The sequence below is a fragment of the Hakea prostrata genome, chromosome 1 (genome assembly GCF_041222555.1).
Source record: "Hakea prostrata isolate BN-2017 chromosome 1, UWA_Hpros_2, whole genome shotgun sequence".
In the NCBI taxonomy this organism is placed as follows: domain Eukaryota; kingdom Viridiplantae; phylum Streptophyta; class Magnoliopsida; order Proteales; family Proteaceae; genus Hakea; species Hakea prostrata.
Window position 1 is genome coordinate 21,036,271 of NC_142600.1, and position 13,791 is coordinate 21,050,061.

At 43.8% G+C, this 13,791-nt stretch overlaps 1 protein-coding gene across 3 annotated transcripts in view; it reads left to right on the forward strand.

Annotated features, from left to right (window-relative positions):
• LOC149028210 (LMBR1-like membrane protein) overlaps positions 1–13,791 on the forward strand; it is a 39,549-nt gene that overhangs the window by 5,143 nt on the left and 20,615 nt on the right. The window lies entirely within an intron of this gene.

A 13,791-nucleotide genomic window follows, 5' to 3' on the forward strand; every position in this document is an offset into this window, starting at 1 on the left:
TTTGAATAATTTTTCATAATTATGATTCTTGAATGCTTGTATTTTTGGGATGAATGTGACTATTGAATATTTGTTTAGCTCATTGTAGAAAGTAATTGTATTGAAAAATTTTGACCCAACTGCTTTAATCGCCTTATTGCTGCCTAGACGCTACTTTGTGACCTAATCACCTAGGTGGAGCCTCAATCGCTTTGGTCGCCGGCCCGACAACCAGGGGGCCGCGCCGGGCCGGGGGGGGCGGTTGCAATCCCAAGCCCAGCCCTATATGGTATAATTTGAGCCCATTCCCGCCCTGGCCCTAGTTCAGGGCCAATGATTACTGTACCTGGCCCTACAGGGCCAAGCCAAGCCCATTCCCGCCCTAATTGGCCCTAATTGGGCCGGGCGGGATGGGTTGGCCCCGATCAGCCCCGATTGGCCCCCGCCCCCGGCCGATTGGCCCCCGTCCCCGGCCCCGATTGGCCCCGGCCCCGATTGGCCTTGTCCCCGACTGGCCCCGACCCCGATTGGCCCCGTCCCGATTGGCCCCGATTGGCCCACGCCCCGGCCCCAACTGGCCCCGCCCCCGGCCCTAATTGGCCCTATCCCTGATTGGCCCTATCCCTGGCCCTGATTGGCCCTATCCCTGGCTCTGATTGGCCCAGGCCCTAATTGGCCTTGTCCCTAGCTTTAATTGGCCATATCTTTGGTCGTAAATATCAAATGTAAGATAGGTAGTAATTAAAATACATATTAAAGTAATTAAATTCTTAAATTCCAACCTCAGTTCTCGAAAATAAAATAGTAAAGATGTCAACAAATAATCCAAAACTTATATTCAATATGTATTTAACTATTTATACCCATTTAGATTTTAGAGAAATAGAGAAATCCAAATTTCTAGGGTTTTTTTATTTGCTATTCGATGAAAATTATGGTTATTATATGTAAGCTCGAAGGGAAAAAGAAAAAGATTTATCTCAATTCTCAATTAATTTCTAACTTCTAAGACAATGGTCAAACTTCATTCCAAATTTCCAATTTGTCTTTCCCTCAAGTTTCTCTCTCTCTCTCTCTCTCTCTCTCTCTCTCTCTCTTATTCTTTTTTTTCCTTTGGTTTTTCTCCAGCAGTAAAGAGTTAAAATTATTTATGAAATAAAATAAGTAGAGAGAAGAATTGTAATTAAATTTAGGCATAATTGAAAGTCAAGTAAATTATAGAGAATGTCACACAAACTCTTTTTGTAAACTTAGAAACATCAGAGATTCAGAATTCAAAAGGAATCTGATAAATGAAAATTTTATGTTCAAAGTCAAGAACTTAAGCCGTAGGTAGGTATGTTTTCATTCACAACTGTTAAATAAATTGATATCTTTATTCAATACAAAAAAATTCATATTCATAACCTTGTTAACAAGTAAATCGACAATAATTTAGTATTCAAAAAAAAATGATGTTTTAGTTACAAACATAGCTATATGTTGTTAATAAATTTTTTGAAATATCACAGTAGATTTGTTAGATATTCATGATGAGAAGTTGGGGTATAGATTTGTTAGATATTAATTCTTTATGTAATAGTTTTTATTATTTATAATATATTATCTCGCCTTAGTCAAAAAACAAAATCAATATTTTATTGAACTAAAAATGACTTTGTTGGAAAAATAAAAATTACCTTAAAATAATATAAAAAGTGAATTAATAGTCTAATATGATCAAAGTGACTAAATGTCAAAATCAAGACTCATATCAATGTTAGTATGAAGATCAGGGTAAAAATCTAGTACTGTAGTACATGACCATCGTCAAATTAATATTAAGATTAGAGCCAAAATTAGGGTCAGGATCAGGGCCAAAATCAAATAGATGCTTATTACATTGGTAATGAGGTTATAATTTATTTTTATTAATTTTCTACAAAACATGATCATGTTTCTAAAATTTGACACGTGTCAAGTATCCACCCATATATATTACAATTAATTCCTCTCCATGTGGGTGGAGGGTCCAGAGTCTTTAGACTCAAATCAAGGCCAGGATCAGGGTCAGGATCAGGGCTAATATCAGGGCCAAGATCAGGGCCAGGATCAGGGCCAAAATCAGGGCTATGATCGGGGCCAAAATCGGGGGCAGGTCGGGGCAAAATCGGGGCAGGTCGGGGCGGCGGCCAAGATCATGGCCAAAATCAGGGCCTGGGTTAGGGCCAAAAATCAGGGATGAGCCGGGATGGGCTGGGCAGGCCAGAGAGTAATCCCAGGCCCGCCCTTGGCCCTAGTTCAGGGCCAGAATATTTTGGCCCTAACCCGCCCTTAGGGCCAAAATCTTTAGCCCAAGCCCTATTCGGGCTCAAGGCGGGCTTAGGGCGGGTCAGGGCCGCCAGGGCCAAACTTGCACCCCTAGACAACCATGCTTCTCAACGTCAACGGTGGCAATTTCCCCCTCCTTTTTGTAACTTTTTGTTGGGGAAAAGTGTATAGTAACTTCACCTGCTAATAACACCAATGGTTTTCGATCTTGAAATTGAGTAGGTTATTAACTAGGAGGTCTTTCTGCTTTTGTTCTTGTCAACTATAACGGAAAACAGAGAAGAAAAGAAGAGAGGAGAGCTCGATTTCACTAGGAGCTTCACTTCTGAAAATTGTGAAGACTCCAACGCATGATACTTCCATTTATAACCTTCAGAATATAATAAAATTAGAGACCAACTAGACTTAAGGCTTCTTAGTTCTAATCTAACTTTGTAGGACTCAAAATTATATTTCCATTCAACCTCCAAGGCCAATGCCGAGGCGCTAATTCTCGATGGAACTCTTCCTTCTTTGCCCTTTAACACTCTTTGATGCAGGGCTGAAGACATATTCTCAAATGAAGACACTCTTTAATAATGCCTAGGGGTATGACCCAAATCAACCCATGGGTTTCATGGGCCAGCATCAGTCAAGTGGGTTAGAATCAGCTCATTTTTTATGGCCTTCATGGGCTAGACCAAAGACCAAGTCTAATCTAATATAGTTAGATTTTTGAGAAATGTCTCATAGTCAAATAGAGCCATTAAGTGTAAAAATAAGAAACTTCATTGTCAAATGAGCTTTCTTTTGTCGAGAGTTGGGCAGTAGTTGAATCATTGTTAGGTTTGAGTTAATATTCTTCTTGGTTGGTCTTAGGCTCTTAGCTAATGGTTGGTTGATGCATTTGATATTTTTGCCCTTAGATCGCCTATATAAAGCGACTCATGTAAAGGAGTTGGCCACCTCACTCATGAATTGAAATCAATAAGTGCTTTTGTAAGTCATTCTTTTTCATGGAGAAACCTTGTGTTTGATCAAGATAGGTGGGTGTTTGATCTACCACCTAGCAGTGTGAAGCCGTGGTGTTACTTTGTTGTCTTATTGTTGTCTCGCTTCTCTCATATTGTTCCATTTCTTTTTTTATCTATTAACTTGTTCCTTTTCTTTTTTATCTATTAACAAGTCTACTTCAGTCATTAGTCTTTTGTATTGGATACTAATCAGATTTGTCCATCAGTTTGATATCAGATTTTTAGGGTATCTTTCTCATTTCTATTGGGTAATTTATACTTCATCCTAGCTCAATTTTGATGTACAGTTTTGCCCCTACTTTGAATTACAATTTTGTCCTTGTTGTTATAATGTTATCCTAGAGTTCCCATCATGATATTACTTTAGGTTTTAGTTTTCTTTGACATCTGATTCTGTACTATAGTTAACCTTTAAATGTAGAAATCTGGAATTCATTCTCTGTGAAAAGATCTTGATTGGCTACTGTTTTGATTACTCTAATACAGTACTACATTACTTCTCAAGCTGGAGCATATATATTACTCATGCCTAGCTTGTTTCAAATGTAGCCAACCCCTAATGCCTTGATGAACAGATTTACTAGTTTCTCTCATGTACAGATATGGCTAGGAGATATTAATCCTTCTAGTAGCTTCTCATAAACAAAATGACAATAGACGTCAATGTGCTTTGTAAAGCTCATGGAAACAGGGGTTGATGCTATGTGATTAGCTGCTTGGTTATCACACCTTAATGACATAGGAGAATCAACAACAATTCAAGTTCTTTGAGTAGTTTTCTAATTCACATCAGGTTACAGGTAACATGTGCCATTGCTGGATATTCCGTCTTTGCACTTGATTGAGCAACCACAGTTTGCCTATTGCATTTCCAAGACACTAAATTTCCTCCAACATAGTTGCACTATCCTGTATTAGATCTTCTATCAACTATTGATATGTCACAGTTATATTGCTGCTCCCGACTAAACCTCCTCTCGTTCTCGGGACGATGAATCATGAATCCTGCAAGAAAGGTTAGACGCGGGCCGGCTTGTGTATCGGGCAGCCGCCTCCGATGGTTTAGTCAGACAGTGAACATATTAAGATCCCGTACAAAAGCTACACAAGATTATGTTCATGACGTATTGGATGCTTACCGGAGGGGCGAGTCCTTGCTTTTATACTGTAAGTGTTACCTTTTCTGTATTTGGTAAGTTTACCCAACGAGGGCTGTTGTTTCTCCTGGGATTATGCCTCCTCGTCGTTGGTCCCGCTCAATTGGCTGCTGAGTTGACCTTCCATATTAAGGGTGGTTGCCATATGAGTCCAGCGTATGTCACGCCTTGATTCAGTTGGTCGGTAACCATCTCGACTGTACGACATGTTCAGCCCCGCCCGGGTCTGAACGGGTCGAGTAGGAAACTCCCGTATCACAAGCCCCCTATCCCGGATGTTGTTTACATTGTGCGAGATAGTAAGGGAGTCACACCGTTGGGTGGATTTAATATTCCCTTTACTTCTTTGATTGGATCTTCTTCATACGATATCATTTCATAACCTGCCAAGTTTTTGAGAGAGTACTGGCTATCCATGACTGAAGAAACTGAAGATGGAAACCTTGAGGAAGGTCATATGAAATGTAGAGAGAGCTAGGTTAACAGTGAGATGTATCTGTCCATGGTTGGGAATCGTGTGTCGTCTCATAGTATATGTCCTGACCAAGTTGCCTGTTAAGCCTAGCCCGGGCTTGTGGCAGGTGGGTAGGAAACTCTCGTAACACACAAGCCCTTATCTCGGATGTTGTTTACGTCGTGTGGGATAGTATGGGAGTCACACCGTCGGGTGCATTTAATGCTCTCGTGTGAAGTGACTAGCTGTTACGCTAACGGTTTTCTTAGAGTTCATGTCCAACCCAACTTTGCCACGTCAAATGGCTGAGTTTATAGTCATTATGGCTACCTTGGGAAGACGAAACGTCTTCTTACTTGAACCGTCGATCTTGAAACGTCATAACCGTCCGACAATGGTAGTAATGCCTCTTCCGGTAGTATAAATACCCCTTTCTTTCTTTGTTTCAATCTACTGTTTTCGTTGTTCTTGATCAAGAATTGCTCCCGACTAAGCTTCGAGATCCTTCAACCTTTAAACAATAAGTTCTTTTTCTCCCGATCATGGCTCTGAAGAAACCAAGGCCGAGTTTGAGAGGTTTTAGGTTTCAACCTCGTGTTCCTGTCCTCGGTCCATTGTGAAAAGAGACATCGTCGGGATGAGGGTTATGCGAGTGAGGGTGACAGTGATCAAACAAAGGGAGTTAATTTGACTGGGGACCGTCTGAAGGATTTGCATGAGCAGTCTTCGGATGATGAGCGTACTCATGACTTGAGCGAGAGTTCTCCTGATGACGATCTTAGGGTATATGAGGAAATAGTTGAGATGAGCCGTAGGGATCGGGAAGCTCAGGAACAAGTTGCTCGGGCTTCAGTTGAGGATGTTCCAAGTGTTAAGCTTCGGGACGCCTCTGAGTCTGCCATTGCTTCTAATTCTGCCACTCCTGATGATTTTGCCACTCCTTCCCAGAGTGCTCTAAAGCCGGAATCTATGGCTACTTCCCGTGATCCCTCTGCCTTATCCTCTCGAGTTTTTTCGAGGCCAGAAACTTCAGCTACTTCTCAGGTCGTTCTTTCCCGAACGAAGGGTCTACCCCGTCCGCCTTTCCAGCGTCCTAGTGGTTTTCGGGGGGCTATTCCTCGTAAGCCAGATAAGAGAACCTTAGATGAGGATGCCTTGGCCTTGGCGAAATCACAACCTTTAACCCCCTGGCATGTTGATTATGTCCAATCTTCTTCGGGACCTGAATTTTATTCTTGTTCTCTTTCTTCTGATGACTTGGAAAGATTTCTTCAGCTTCAATTTACCCGAGGGGTATATAGTTGTCCTCCCAAGGGATAACAAAAGAGTGACTAGTCCCCTGGAGGGATTTTATCCTATGTACTATGATGCCTTTATCGGGGGGCTTCGTCTACCTCTGCATTATCTTTTTATCGACCTTCTGAATCATTACGACATCAGCCCGGCCAACTTGAGCCCGAATAGTTGGCATATTATAATTGGCTTTGTCGGTTTTTGTCACACCTTAGGTATTTTCCCGACCTTTGGTTTATTCCACCATTATTATTCTCTACACCCTCATACTCAGCGTGGCTAGTTTTACCTAGCAAAAAGGGTGTCTTTTTCTTTTCAAGGTAATTTCATCGAGAAAGATTCTCTCCCGACCACAACCAAAAAATGGAGGGAGTTCTTCTTATTCTTTAGTCCTCCTTCTCCCGAATCATTTCTCACAGAGTTCCAGGAGAGGTCTAAAGATGACATAGATCTCTTGAATGCTCCTGTCGACCTGGATTCCGGCGAGGAAGAGAAAGTCGGGATTATTAACCAGGTTGAGGGAGATGATTGTGCAGTCTATGGTTATTCCATGGAATATGAACCCGTTCTTCAATTGTGGGGCTTTTCTCCGGGTGAGTTTTTGTTTCAATGGTTATGACTTTGTACTTTGTGTTCTGACCTGATTATATTTCCTTTGTTGTGCAGTATCTATGGATGTCCCGACTGAGGATCTTCTGGCCATGGCAACCAGGTCCGTGGAGAATGCCCGGAGAAGAAAACCTGTCTCCAAGCCGAAGCCTTCAGCTTTGGGTGCTGCCCTGGTTAAGCCTCCTGCCCCACGGGTTGTTACAGCCAAGCCTCCTGTGGCCACAGGCCAAACCTCTGCTGCTGTAGCTGGGACTGAAAAAAGTCCAAAGAGGAAAGTCCCTCTTGCTTCTAGAGGAGAAAAAAGGGTCCCGACAGAGATCCCTCGTCCTCCCCCGGCCAAAAGGGTTCGAATTTTTGAGCTCCAGTCTCTTGTCGGGCCCTCCACCATTTCTGATTTAACCGAGCTTGACTCGGTTTTTGGTGATCCGACCGTTGCTGAACGTTGGGTTGAGGGTGCCACACTCCACTCTGATCGGGAGTATTCGAAGAATCTCCCAAATAAGGAATTCTTTGCAGATGGATACAGGTAATCTTTCTTCTCGTCTTAGTTTATTTTTTCGCTTTTTAGCCATTTGTTTAATACTTTTTCTTCAAGTATCTGGCCGGGACGGCTCATATCTTTGCCGAGGCTCTGAGTCGGGCTCGCGAACAGTCAGAGCAGTTGAAGCTTGCTGAGCAGCTTCATCAAAAGGCTAACAATAACTCTGCTGAAGTTAGAAAAGAGCTTAATGCGGCTCGGGATCAAATTGTTGCCAAGCCGAAGAAGGAGAAGATCGACCTTTCCAAGAGTAAAAGGGAAATACAAAGGGAAGGTCGGGTCACTTCAAGAGAAACTCGGGAAGGCTACTGACGATTTGGAGAGTGCCAAGACTCTTTTGGGTGAGGAGGAGGAGAAGAATGCCGAACTAAGGAAGACGGTCGAGGAACTGAGGGCTAGTGTGTCCCGAGACTCTAGGAGGGAGGTGCTGGAGGAGTATTTTATGACTAAAGAGTTCAAGGCTTTAACGTTGGCTCTTTCTACTCCCGCCTTCAAGAAAGGACTGAGACAGGCCTTCAGGTTCACCGTTGAGCAGACGTTACTTCCGGAGCCCGAAAAGTTGAAGAAAATCCGGGATCCGAAGTTGTATGACGAACTCCGTCTTCCCCGTCCAAAGGATCTTCCCGAGATTCTTGACCTCTCGTATCTTGACCCTATGAACTATATTGATCCTCTTCCTGAGAAGCAGCCTGAGGATGAGACTGAGGATGAAGCTGAGGATGAGGCCGAGGATGACGAGGATTCTCAAGATGGAGATGAGACTGGAGGATCCCCGACCGACACCATTGTTGACACAAACGTGTCAAATGAAGGTTTGGTCAAGTAGTTTGTCGAGGGGAGGACTTTTTTCCTGTTGTTTACAGGAAAGCAAGTGATTCTTGTCTCGAAACCTGGTAGCTAGCCGAAGTGAACCAAGTTCAGTGATCCAATCAGCCTGAATAGGACAGAAGAAACTCTAACGCGACGGATGGGATCTAAACCTTCTCCAAAGCTTGCTAAAAGTGATTCCCTCGAGAGAGCTTGCAAGCTAGTAGCATACCTTTCAGACTCAAAGTGACCCCCTTTAGTTTGGGCGCCAAATCTAATAATGGATTAAAGAACAGTCCGGCGGCCGCATTCATCGAATAGATGACTAAGGCTTAACTAAGATGCTAACAGCCTTGGCTCTTACCTGACCCTTCCAATCTCGACTTTGGTTCATTTACTTGATTTCCTGATGGTGAATAAGCGCTATGCAGATGAATTAGCGGGTAAGCCTTTCTTTCATAAAACAGGTAGAGTAGAAAGATTAGCTCTTCCTTACTAGGCGCCAAATCGAATTCCAGAAGGAAGCTGGAAAGAAGTGGACACAACAAGCCTTCGGTAGCTTCCTTCTCACATATATTTTAAGATTAAAGGGAGCGAGAAGGGATTACTCTTGCAATGCTTCCTTCCTCAATCTCTGCTATCTTCGCGCCTTCTTCATCTGGTGATCGTAGACCACACTCTGCCGTAGTTTCTGGTTGAAAGCCTATGTTTGCGGGATCGAAGTGTCTTGGGCGGGAGAATCACCGAGCGAGCCCCCATAGAGGCAAGGCAAGGTGTAACAATATCTTGCTTGGTGTTATGTTAAGCCAAGAAGAAGGAAGAGACAAGGAGTGGGGAAGGTGCGAAAGCCGCTCCCACGAACTAGACCAAGTATTTCGTGAACCATGGAACCCAAAAACGAAGACCTAACCAGAACGACGTTCCTAGGTCCTCGCATGCGGGCGGTAGAGAATGTCACGGCTACTCCCCTGAGTGCAAGAGGGGCCCTTGGCAGGGAATTGACACAAAGCAAGGGGAATGAATGCCAAAACAAAGAGTTTTCGTGTTGATTTGAGTTGCTTGTAGCGGGCGGGGTGAGGGTGATTCTCTTCTTGATCCCCGAAACGAAATAAGTGAGGGCTTAGTTGACTTTTTGTTTTCTCCGAGGCTTTCTTCGAGTTGGAAATGAATCAAACGGATCTCGAAGAAAGCCTCGGAGAAAAATTCATGAATCCTTATTGCCCTGGCTTCGATGATCAACCCCTGGCACATGCCCGGTTTTGATCTTCTCCTTCGGACCCTCAGGACCCAACACAACTATGAATCCTTTAAAAGATGCAAAAGGTGTTGATACGTCCTATCCATATAGAAAGCTTACCCTCTTCCACACATTTCCGGTGGATGCTACAGCCGCTATCACTTTGGCAGCAGGAGGGGAATGGTTAAGGACACTCTCGACGTCTTCTTTGATAAACGGGATTTTGACCCGGGCGCTCCGGCTTGCCTAACCGTTCGGCCGGAGATGCCTTTGTATAGCAAGCTCTTTAGGCTACTTGTATCGATTTGCCACAGTGTGGAACGATACAATGCCGGCATTGCCTCGCGGCAGGATGGGAGTGAAGGTCGCCGGATGAATTGCCGAGAAAAGGTTATTCGCTATTGGCTCACCCACTGAAAAACGAATGCGCGCCCCCCACCGAATCGAATGGCTAACGTTATTGAATACTCGGTGGCGGAGTAAAGCCGCCTTGAATCGTTAGGGACCACCGTTGCTTCTTTATAGATATTCCGTCTGACGTGCTCAAATAGGGGCTCATAGTTGCTTCTTTATAGATAGATAGCCCATTTATTTGAGATGATCAGCTATCGCTTAGGACGGCACTTCTTCGCGGAAGGACTTGCTTAGTTGTCGTTGGCCGTTGCTTGTTCCTTCCGACCCGGCTCACCCGCTCTCAAGGCCGGAATGACCGCCTACCCGAGGCGACCGAGGGAGGAAGTGGGATGTGGAATGTGATTGGTGATGGATGGTGGTTATGAAATCGGTTCGGGATCATCTCGCATGACGATCTGTATCTGCACCTAGCTCTGCTGTTGAGGCGGGAGGGAACAAGAGATGGGCTTTGTTTCATTTTTGAAGCCTCAATCCCTTCCGCCAAGGATGACTGAGCCGTCTGGGACAGAATGCGAGTGACAATTCAAAACGGCCGTCAACTTGTTGGTAAGTTCATGGCTTTCAATTGGCACATGAATCTTGCTCTCGGTGACTGCAAAGAGTTCAAAGACGCTTCAGTATATCAATCATTATGAAACATCTTTTTGCCGGTGTGATCTTGAAGTTCTTATGTCTCGAGGCATGTAACTCCTCGTTCCCAAGTCATGTAATTAATTATATCTGAGCCATGTAACTCTTTGTTCCCGAGTCACGTAACTCTTTGTTCCCGAGTCACGTAACTCTTTGTTCCCGAGTCATCTAACTCTTTGTTCCCGAGTCATGTAATTAGCTTATCCCGAGCCATGTAACTCCTCTTTATTTTGAATGAAATTTGGCCAAGTGTTTTGAATTGTTGTGCCTTTAACTTTTGGTATTTTATTATTCAAACGTTAAGTCCTTAATGAAGATGTAAGGTGATTGGGATGGACTCGAATCCTTTTATTGCCTAAAAAAGTGCCATGTCCTTAAGAAAGGTGCAAGATGACCGGGATGGACCCGAATCTTTTTATTGCCTTAAAAAAGTGTTGTCCTTAGGAAAGGTGCAAGATGACCGGGATGGACCCGAATCTTTTTATTGCCTTATAAAAGTGCTGTCCTTAGGAAAGGTGCGAGATGATCGGGATTGACCCGAATCCTTTTATTGCCTTAAAAAAGTGCTAAGTCTTTAAGAAAGGTGCAAGATGACCGGGGTTGACCCGAATCCTTTTATTGCCTTAAAAAAGTGTTAGTCCTTAAGAAAGGTGCAAGGTGACCGGGATGGACCCGAATCCTTTTATTGCCTTAAAAAAGTGCTAAGTCCTTAAGAAAGGTGCAAGGTGACCGGGATGGACTCGAATTCTTTTATTGCCTTAAAAAAGTGCTAAGTCCTTAAGAAAGGTGCAAGGTGACCGGGATGGACCCGAATCCTTTTATTCATTTTGGAAAAAATACAAAACTACTGATAGAACCTTCTCAGGTTAGTGGAGTTCCATGATCGATCGATCGGCTTTCCAGTTACTGGATCTTTCAGTCGGCATGCTCCCGGTTTTGTTTCTTTGTCGATGATATAAGGCCCTTCCCAAGTTGAAGTTAACTTTCCTTGATTTCTTGGGTCGGAAGCCCCGGTTCTCCTTAGCACCAAATCTCCCAATCGGTACCTTCGGTGTTTAACTCGGGAGTTGTAGTACCGAGCAATCCTTTTCTGGTACGATTGATTGCTATGTTGAGCCCTTTCTCGAGGGGTTTCCTGTAAGAAGTCCAGGTTTTCCCTTAAACCCTGGTCATTTTGCTTTTCACTGAAGGTGTTGTAGCGGAACGACTCGGCCAAAACTTCTATGGGAGCCAAAGCTTCAGTACCATATGCAAGGCAAAAAGGTGTTTCTCCTGTGGGGGTTCGGGCTGTGGTTCAGTATGACCATAGTACACTCGGGAGTTCTTCAACCCAAAGTGCCCAACTATCTTCTAATCTTTTCTTGATCCCGTCTAGCAACATTCTATTTGTGACTTCAACTTGTCCATTGCTTTGTGGGTAAGCTATGGAAGCAAATCGATGTTCGATGTGGTACCTTTCACATAAAGCTTTGAATCCCGATCCTTCATATTGCTTTCCATTATTTGTTATGAGGACCCGAGGTATTCCAAACCTGTAGATAATCTTCTCTTCGAAGAACTTCTCCATTTGTTTTTCCGCGATGGAAGCCAGAGGTTCCGCCTCGACCCATTTCGTAAAATAATCGATGGCAACCACAATATACTCCCGGTTCCTTGAAGCTTTTGGTAGCTTCCCGATCAAATCCATTCCCCACATTGCGAAAGGGGTCGGGCTAGAAATGGGTGTCAGTGGTACTGTAGTTACTTTTGGGATAGTTGCATACTTCTGGACGTTCACATTTGCGAACATACTCAAGAGCGTCCTTTTGTATAGTTGGCCAGTATATCCCCGAACGCAGTATTTTTTGTGCCAAAGCCTTTCCACCCATGTGTGCGCCACAAATTCGTAGATTTCTGCTAAGGCATAAGTGGCTTGGGAAGGTCTGACGCATCTCAGAAGAGGCTCAGTGAAGGATCTCCTGTACAATTGTTCATCTATGATGGTGAATCGAGCAGCTTGATTCTTAACTCTTTTGGCCTCTCTTAGGTCGGTCGGGAGCATATTATCCTGTAGATAAGTAATCAAGGGTGTTGTCCAATCGGGATCCCCACTACTGATTTCAAAGGTTTCCTGCTCCTGTGTGCTTGGGCAGTTTAATTCTTCAATGTAGACTGCCGAATCCAAATTCTTGTAATTGGCTAGAGCATAGTTGTCAAGGCGTTGCCTAGGCGTCACCTAGGCGACGCCTTGGCATCCTGGTGGAAACATAGGGCTTGAGGCGAAGCCCGCCTCAGGAGAAGTCAATAAGGCGGGCGCCTCAGACTATGAGGCGTCTTCGAGTCGTCGCCTCGGACGCAATATACCACTAGGCGACCGCCTTATTGGGTGTTAAAAATTGTAAATTTATTTTATTCCAAATCAAAGGCCAAAAACGATTTGAAAAGTAGATTCCAATCGGAAAGAATCTAATGGGTGAATGGTTATATAGGTGTTATTGTAACATTAAATTATAAAAAAAAAAAAAAAAAAAACGAGATGAAATCCATTCGAGAGTCAATCGAGCCCTAACCTTACCTCTTCTTTGAGTTCTCTCTGCCTCTCCCTCTGCTACTGTCTTCGTCTCCGACTCCGACCATCAATGACACCGGTGACAACCAGCGTCATCACCGGCTACAACTAGCGTCACCGGCGACAGCCAGCGACAACATCTCTGGAGTCTAGACTCGATTTTTGTTTTTGCATCAACCAATATTCCATCATATCAGTGGCAGGCTTGCAGCGGCCAACCTCCGGCGCAGCAACCTCAAGAGCAGGAGCGTGAGTGTGCGACTCTCTTTCTTCTGTTTTTTTCCCCCTAAATCGATTTTGTTCACCGTGCGAGGTGGGACTCACTGTTGCTGTGTTGTGGTTGTAGGCTTGCAGTGAGTGAGCGACCAAGTTGCAACGGCTTCCGGTAACTTTGGTCACCATCTCAAGCGACGGTATGTCGCCAGAATTTTTTTTTTTCTTTTCTTTTTTTTTGCGATGTAGCTATGTTATATACTTATGTCATCGGTAACTTTGTTCACCATCTCTGTGAGTCCGTGACTTGCAAATTGCACCTGATTGCATACTCTGAACCTGCTATTTGGTGTTTCTGTGTTTTATTTTATTTTATTTTATTTGTAACGATTCTTCTTCATTGAATTTGTTCCATCTCTGTTTCATCTGCTTGGATACATTGTAATGATTATTTTCTTATCTGGTGTACGTGTGTCTCTGTTTTTCTTTTGTTGTTTGATTTTTTCTGATAGTTGGTAGTTCAGCAACTTGGTACTTTGGGTCCAGCCGATGAAAACTTTACTTGCATAAGTTCAGCACCTGAATTCTT